Here is a 9300-nt window from a genome sequence, read left to right as displayed (position 1 = left end):
GTGGTTGTATGTAGACGTATTTCCACACTGATTCGAAAGTCAATCTTCTTCCTCGGTTAGACTTAGGCATATCAAAATGCAGAATTAGATTATGATGGTTGCGTCTTCATAAATCAATTATTAAATGGGGAGCGTATTATTTATTCTGATAGAATAAAAAACATATATACCCTAAAATATTGAAGGATTTATAACCGCGTCGTCCTCCGCTAAACTAATATCTCCGGCGCTTGTCCACCACGTTTCCCCAGCCCAAACAAATCATGCTTTTTGACTTTAATTAGAATCCGAATTTTTCTCTCTTTTTTACTTTTAGTATGGGGAAAGAAAAGAAAACGAGAATGGATTCTTGTGATATTTTCTTGATATAAAACACCGGTATAAAAGCTGCGATACCAACTAACTTTTTTTTCATCATTACCACTTTCACACTTACTCAACCAGACATAATGGAATTCCTTCAGACAGCAAATTCATCCTCCTTCACCACGGGTATGTCTGATTCTCTACTTCTTTCCATTGGTGAGAAACTAGGAGGTGCCGGTGGTCTTGATTTTCTGTTGAACCCAATTTTATTGCGCTTCTTGACGCTTTCTTTGCACTTGATTTTGTTGTTTATTGTCATCATCTCGTGGCTTCGCAAGAAATTTTGGACCAACGGCGATGAAAACCATGGTAGATATTATAGTAATACTCTCCAATACTACAAAACAACCCTTTTTTCCTCTTTAGGCCTTTCATTATTTAATCTCGTTTTATGCCTTTTGAGCCTCTTCTATTGGTATAGAAATAGTTGGAGTGATGAAAAGATTCTAACTTTATCGGAATTGGGCGTCAAAACAGTTTCTTGGCTCTCTTTATATCTTTTCCTGCATATATATTTCTCGAATTTGAAAGAAACCAAGTATCCCCTCGTTCTGAGGCTTTGGTGGGGGCTATTCTTCTGTGTTTCTTGCTATTGCTTAGTGAGTGACGTTTTTTATTTCGAAAAGGCGAAATATTTGTCTACTCTGTTTTGGGCCTCTGATGTTGTTTCAACCCTTATGAGTTTAGTGTTTTGTTTCACTGGATTTTGGGGTGGGAAAATGGCTGGGGAGAGTATCCTTGAAGCACCCCTTTTAAATGGTAGTGCTACACCAGCTAAAGGGGATGAGACTGTGACCCCTTATGACAATGCTGGTTTCTATAGTCTCTTTACTTTCTCGTGGATGAGGCCTCTGATCGCACTAGGGTACGAGAAAACCTTGGATCTTGAGGATGTTCCTCAGCTTTCCGGCTTGGATAATGCTGGAGGGGCATTACCAGTTTTGAATGATATGCTGGAGTCTTATAGTCGAGGAAGTAGCCGAGTCACTACGGCCATGCTAGCCAAGGGATTGCTCTTTACTGCATGGAGAGAAGTTGTGCTATCAGCTGTTTGTGCGCTGATATACACGTTGGCTTCTTATGTTGGTCCGTACCTCATTGATGTGTTTGTCCAATACTTGAATGGAAGTAGGCATTTCGCAAATGAGGGATATATATTGGTTTCTGCGTTCACCATTGCAAAGATGTTTGAGTGCTTTGCACAGAGACATTGGTTTTTTAAGGTTCAACAGGCTAGTTATAGGGCGAGGGCAGCATTAGTTGCCAAAATATATAATAAGGGGTTGACGCTTTCGTGTCAATCAAAGAAAGAGCATACAACGGGGGAAATTATTAATTTCATGGCAGTTGACACTGAGAGGATAGGTGACTTTGGTTGGTATATGCATGATCCGTGGATGGTGGTTCTGCAAGTCGTCTTAGCATTACTAATATTGTATAAAGATCTTGGGCTTGCTTCAATAGCAGCACTTGCTGCTACTATTTTGGTCATGTTAGCAAATATTCCACTTGGAAAATTGCAGGAGAAATTTCAGGACGAGTTGATGAAATCCAAAGATAAAAGGATGAAGGCGACTTCAGAAGTCTTGAGGAACATGAGAATCCTTAAACTTCAGGCATGGGAGTTGAAGTTTCTCTCTAGGATTCAGGATCTTAGGGGAGTAGAAACCCGATGGTTGGGAAGATATCTTTATACGACAGCCTTCACCACATTTGTGTTTTGGGGTGCTCCTACATTTGTGTCTGTGGTAACTTTTGGTGCTTGTATGCTCATGGGAATCCCACTTGAATCGGGAAAAATACTATCAGCATTGGCAACCTTTCGGATTCTTCAAGAGCCAATTTACAATCTGCCTGATACAATAGCCATGATTGTTCAGACCAAAGTTTCGTTGGATCGAATTGCGTCTTTCCTTTCTCTTGACGATCTGCCACCAGATGTAGTACAGAAGATTCCGGTTAGTAGTTCTGATATTACTGTTGAGGTAATAAATGGAAAATTTTCCTGGGATGTATCATCACCTAGTCCCACGCTGAGAGAGATTAATTTTAGAGTTTCACGTGGCATGAAGGTTGCAGTTTGCGGCATGGTTGGCTCTGGCAAGTCAAGCTTACTTTCTAGTATTTTGGGGGAAATACCAAAAATATCTGGGGTTGTTAGTCTATCAGGAACGAAAGCCTATGTTGCTCAGTCAGCTTGGATTCAGAGTGGAAAGATAGAAGAAAATATACTGTTTGGTAAGGAAATGGATAGACAATGGTATAACAGAGTACTCGAAGCATGTTCACTGAATAAAGACCTAGAGATTCTCGCTTTTGGGGATCAAACTGTTATTGGTGAGAGAGGAATCAACATGAGTGGTGGACAGAAGCAGAGGATACAGATTGCGCGAGCTCTTTACCAAGATGCTGACGTTTATTTATTTGATGATCCGTTCAGTGCTGTGGATGCACATACAGGCACTCATCTTTTCAATGTAAGCACAACATGTTCTTCATTTATATTGTTATACTATATGTTTATGAAACCTTTTCTACGATGATAGTTGTTGATCCTCCTTATTATACTCATGCCTCTTGTTTATAGGTCCAACTAACATGATTTATATGTAATGCCAGGAATGCATTATGCGGCTTCTGGATTCCAAAACCGTTATATATGTTACTCATCAAGTGGAGTTTTTGCCTGCTGCTGATCTTATTCTGGTGAGTGATTCATCTCTAAATTGATGCATTTTTCTTACATACTATAATCGAGTGATATATGCCTAGTCTTTAATCATCAGGTTATGAAAGACGGACAAATTAAACAAGCAGGCAGATACAACGACATTCTCTGGTCAGGAAGTGACTTCATGGAACTTGTCGGTGCACACGAGGAGGCTTTATCAGCTCTTGATTCCATTAGTATGGATAAAACAGCGGGAAGTAGCGGTAAAAATGCTAAGCCTGTTTTACAGGAATCTCAAAATCATGAAAATGATGACAATAATGATGAAACAAAGGCTCAGCTTGTTCAAGAAGAAGAAAGGGTGAAAGGAAGTGTAGGGCTGTCAGTTTACTGGAACTATATTACAACAGCCTATGGAGGACTCCTAGCACCGATTGCTTTGCTATCTCAGGTTGCCTTTCAGGTGCTTCAAATTGGAAGCAATTATTGGATGGCTTGGGCAACTCCTGTTTCCAAGGATGAAGCACCTCAAGTTGGAGGCTCTACCCTTATCCTTGTCTATGTTGCATTGTCGATTGGAAGTGCTTTTTGCATTTTGGGGAGGGCTTTATCTGTTGTGACCATTAGCTACAAAACTGCAAACATACTCTTTAACAAGATGCATCTCTGCATATTCCGTGCTCCCATGTCTTTCTTTGATTCCACTCCAAGTGGGCGAATTCTCAATAGAGTATGTGATGATTCTCTTTTATTTTCTTTTCTTTTTCTCATATATGGTTCACTTTCATTAACACCGTGACTAATTCTCATTGAAGTCAAGCTGCTTAAAGAGTAACTTTTGATAAAAGCTATGTTCTTTCGCAGGCATCCACGGACCAAAGTACTGTTGATTTGAACATGGGTATCATTTCGCTCTTTTGTTTTGCTGTGATTCAGCTTCTCGGAATAGTTGCAGTCATGTCACAAGTTGCTTGGCAGGTCTTCATCATTTTCGTTCCAGTAATTGCAATTTGCATATTGTTACAGGTAAACTCTTTTTATACTGTATATTTTAATATACGGGCGCAGTAGTTTGATTTTCCTATACTTTTATGGCAACATGCTTTGTTCCAGGCATTTCCGACTTCAAGTTATGTTGCTTATCATGTGCATATATGATTCAATGATTACTTAATTCAGTACAATCGCATACGATTCAATGGTTAGTTAATTTAATACTTTCCTTTCCAGAGATATTACATAGCTGCTGCCCGAGAACTTGCCCGGCTATGTGGAGTGAGCAAAGCTCCAGTTATACAACACTTTTCGGAGACACTATCAGGATCAATCACCATTAGGAGTTTTGATCAAGCCCCAAATTTCCGAGTTGGGTTAAGACTTAGATGGATATTTGACCTAAGTTTAATACAGCTGGTGCCATGGAGTGGCTATGCCTGCGTCTGGGTGTGTTGCCCCATGACGTTTACCTGTGCACTGTTTTCCTGATTACTCTTCCTGAAGGAACTATTGATCCAAGTGAGTGGTGTGCAATTATACCCTGTCTTAAACCCTTTTAAAAATAATTTTTGAAACCTTTTAAAGATAAATAGTTTTTCATTTAAATGTGCAATGGGTATTGCTGGTTTAGCGGTGACGTATGGCCTTAATTTAAAAATTTTAAATCCCGGGGGTTTTTGGGAACCTTTGCTTTATGGAGAACAAAATCATATCTGTTGAAAGAATACTTCAGTATACTTCACTTCAAGTGAGCCTCCTCTTGTCATTGAGTCGAACAGGCCGCAGAGTTGCTGGCCTCCCCAAAGGGAGAAGTTAATATCCAAGACCTTCAGGTGATTTTTGCGATGGGCTGCATTGTTGTGTGCTGTTTCAAAATGCTTTAGTTGTCGTTGTGCTGACATTACTGCTGTTGTTGTAGGTTCGTTACGCTCCTCACTTGCCCTTCGTGCTACGAGGCCTAACATGTACTTTCTTTGGAGGGAAGAGGACTGGTATAGTAGGAAGAACAGGAAGTGGCAAATCAACACTTATTCAGACACTCTTCCGAATTGTAGAGCCAACAGTCGGACAGATACTGATCGATGGTATCAATATAGCAGTTATTGGACTTCATGATTTACGATCCAAGTTGAGCATAATCCCAAAAGATCCAACAATGTTTGAGGGAACTGTTCGAACTAACCTCGACCCCTTGAAGAGTATACTGATGAGCAGATATGGGAGGTCCGTTTGGTTTAGTTGATAATTCGTACTCATGATTTGCGTGTTGGCTAAATGTCTTGTTTCTGTTGTTATTTAGGCTTTGGACAAATGCCAGCTTGGTGACGAGGGCAGGAAAAAGCCAGAGAAACTTGATTTTGCAGGTTAATATCGCTTACTGATTGTTCTTCTTCTTTGTTCGACTTGTTTATTTACTCGATAAGATTGAATTGTGGTGAAACAGTGTCTGAGAATGGAGAGAACTGGAGCGTGGGACAAAGGCAGCTGGTTTGCCTCGGCGCGTGCTCTGAAGAAAAGCAAGGTCCTTGTGCTCGATGAGGCAACAGCGTCTGTTGACACAGCGACTGATAACCTGATCCAACAGACCCTCAGGAACCATTTCTGTGACTCGACAGTTATAACGATTGCACACAGGATAACGTCCGTGCTGGATAGCGACATGGTTGTGTTGTTAGATAACGGTATGTGTGTTGTGGCTTGAGCAGTGTGTGAATATGATTTAATTGGGATTGAGTTGGTTATGTTTGTGGTGCAGGATTGCTCAAGGAATACGAGTCGCCGGAAGCTGTTGGAGGATAAGTCATCTCTGTTTGCCAAGCTGGTGGCAGAATACAGCATCAGATCAAGCTCTAGTGTTGAACATCTGTCAAATCTAAATCAATGAAAGAAATGTTCTTCTTTTGCATGACGTTGATGATGGCGACAACAACAACGATGATGATGGAACTTGTCTATAATTCATACAAGTTCCTTTGTTTTTGTTTTGGCAGAATAGGCCCTTTAAGTTCTTGTACATTTACTAATGATATTATTGTACTGTTTGATGAACTTTTTTTGTTATCTAAATGATAAATCACTCATTAGTAATTTTCAAAGTAGTATTTACTTATACTTAATCAAATACCACACTTTGATCAGAAACCAAATACAAAAAATGTTAGCATCCTTTGTCCAGATACCCCAAAAAAAACTCGTAAATACTAGTATTTATTCTCTACTAGGTAAAAATAAGGGTCAAGTGTTTGATCTCTTCCTACTTATGTACTTGGTATTAGTGTACTTAAATGTCACACGGTTTAAACAATTACTACTCCTTGCCATTAAAAGGGACATATTTTTTTTTTGGTCGTTTTTATAAGGGGTCTTTTCCCTTTTTTTTAAAAAAAAAACCAACACATTATCTCTTTTTTCATCTTTTTTCTATTTTTTTCTCTACTTTTTTCACTTCAAAAAACTTTTTACATGTAGAAAATAAAATATAGTACATAGGGGAGAAAGTATTATATATTCATTAGTAAACATGGGCCAAATATAAAAGTAAAGAGATGTAGGCATTTTAAATTTCCCGATGTACATAATACATATAATATTTAACACTCCCCCCCCTTTGGACCATATATATTGATCATGCCCACTTGATACAAAGTTAAAAAGCCCAGAAAGGGTTTTTGTAAAGATATCGAACGGTTGGGAATGAAGTAAAGGGGAGAGAAATTTGTCGATTCAAAACACACTCTCGAATGAAATGACAATCAACTTCAATATGTTTAGTCCTTTAATGAAAAACCGGATTGTTGAAAATTAGTCGGCCGGTTACCCAAAATGCATCGGTATTCATCAAAAGTGAACCCCAATTCTCCAATAGATTTTGACTCCAATCATCTCGGAAAGGATGAGCCATAGCTCTATCTGGGCCCAAAGACTTTTTGAGATGTTGTTTCTTCCGCCAAGTTCCCGGGTTTCCCCCAAAGTAGGTGCAATACCCGAAGAATTTTCATCGACTTAAACGTTTCCCAAATCGAATATCCTTAATTTTTAGATGACCATTCTTTTTAAAAAAAATCCTTTGGGAATTTCTTGATATAGATCAGTGAACTTGCTTAGGCTTATCCAGAAAACGGGCAAAAAACCCATCAAAGGAAATATCGGCCTTTTTTTTCAAGTAGATAAGTTTTCCAACTAGACGCTATACTTGCTTTATCCTCCCAAAAATTCTCCACTATCATCCCAAACACTTGGATCAAACCCCCATAGGAGCATCAAAACTTTGTTCCAAGTAGTGTTTTTTTAAAATCGAGCATCTTTTCGAGATAAGGGGTTTAGAATTTTCGTTGCAATTTAATTGAAGAAATACTTAGGACTCCCCCCATCCTTGATAACAAAATGTTGATGCAAATATTTTTAGTTTCCTCAATTAGAACATCACTTAAATAGAGTATATCATCAACATACACAATAGAATGCAATCCCGATCTTGATGTCCCAAAACCGAATGATCGACTTGCATTGCTTAAAAACCCAAAAGTTTCCCAAAAACACCCGGGAAATTATCAAACCACGCCGGGGCTTTGTTTAAGGCCATAAATTGCCTTTTGAGAAACAACCTTAGTAGCATCCTCCCCCGAACATATCCCGGGGGTTGCTCCTAAAAACCATCGAGTCAAATCCCCATACAAAAAAACATTCTTCACATCAAGCGGTACATGGGCCACGAAAGATTAAAACCAAAAAGAAAAAAATTTTGGGGAGTTATACGGGGGGCAAAAGTCTCAAGTAGTCAATCCTGTTTGTGTATCCTTTGACAAGCCCAGCTTTGATCGATCAATACTACCATCGCAAGAAATTTTATGGTAAACACCCAACGACAAGATCAATATCTACCCAAATTTGGGGGATGTACCAATATCCAAGTACCCCCACTCAAAGCTTGATCTCTCATCCATGCGGGTCGCCTGGGGTGTTTTGCCCTTGGGGAAGTTGGAATAACGAGATAAAAAACAAAGAGCAAAAGGGACGAAAATGAGCATTTAATCGAGTAAAGGAAAAAAAGATTAGACACTGGTACAACCGTTTCCTGCGAAAGGGGGGTAACTCATCGGGGGGAACGCATCTTTTTGGAGGGGAAGATGTTTGGCGGGTGGGCATGAGCTTTTGGTTCTTTGGGGCTTCGGGTTTTGCGGGTTTGATGCGTGTGTATGACCAAAAAAAGGAAAACGAAGGTAAAGATACAAAAGTTTGTGCAGCAAAGGAGTAGGATCTAACTCGGTGGTTGGCTTAGTTTGAGAATTAGTAAAATAAGTGAAACTCAAAGAAGGTGACGTCCGAGGATCAAACATCGGTATCCCTTTTGGTTCTAGAATAACCAAGAAAAACACATTTAATGGAGCAGGGGACAACTTATCCAACCCAGGAGTAAGATCATGAACAAAACAAGTACACCCAAAATGCGAGGAGGAATATGATAGAGGTTTATCGTGGATGAAGACAAGAAAAGGAATATCCCTATGCAACACCTAGATGGCATCTTATTAATAAGAAAACATGCAGTAAGAACACATCAAACCATAGATACTTAGGCACATTTATGTGAGACATAAGAGTACGCGCAACATCTAAAATATGAAAATGCTTGCGCCGCTACCCCATTTTGTTGAGAAGTGTGAGAGCAAGAGGTTTGATGAATTATACCATGAATGGGGTAGCTCGAGCAAGCATCGTATAGCATAAAAGATAATTTCATAAGGATACTTTGCGCAGTTCGTGGCTTCACACGAAATTTAGGAGCAACAACGATGAAAACCATTAACATAGCAATGTCTCATACTACAAAACAATCCTTTTATCCTCCTTAGGCGCTCATTCTTCAATCTCACTCTATGCTTTTTGTACCTCTTCTATTGGCATGCAAATGGCTGGAGTCATGAAAAGATCCTAACTTTATCGACTTGATTGTCAAAACACTTTCGTCGTCTCCTTTCTCTTCTGCATATCTCGCTTCTTGAATTTGAAAGAAACCAAGTATCCCCTCGTTCGAGGCTTTGGTGGGGACGTTCGTTGTGTGTTGTTATTGCCTAGTAAGAGACCTTCTTTATTTCGAAAAGCAAAAACATTTGTCGACTCTTTTTTGGGCCTCGATATTGTTTCAATTCCATAAAGTTCAGTTCGTTTCACCGGGATTTGGGGTGGGAAAAGGGAGGATGACAACCCTATGCTTGAAGAGCCCCTTTATAATCTCTTTACTTTCTGGATGAGCACTTTAATCGCGC

General features: G+C 39.4%; 1 pseudogene; it reads left to right on the top strand.

Annotated features, from left to right (window-relative positions):
* The first annotated feature begins 210 nt into the window (after window positions 1-210).
* On the top strand, window positions 211-5947 carry LOC125198319 (annotated as a pseudogene).
* Window positions 5948-9300: the final 3353 nt, after the last annotated feature.

The sequence above is a fragment of the Salvia hispanica genome, unplaced genomic scaffold, assembly GCF_023119035.1.
Source record: "Salvia hispanica cultivar TCC Black 2014 unplaced genomic scaffold, UniMelb_Shisp_WGS_1.0 HiC_scaffold_1362, whole genome shotgun sequence".
NCBI lineage: Eukaryota > Viridiplantae > Streptophyta > Magnoliopsida > Lamiales > Lamiaceae > Salvia > Salvia hispanica.
Note: the sequence above shows the minus strand (reverse complement) of the source record. Positions and strands in the feature narration are given on the sequence as shown.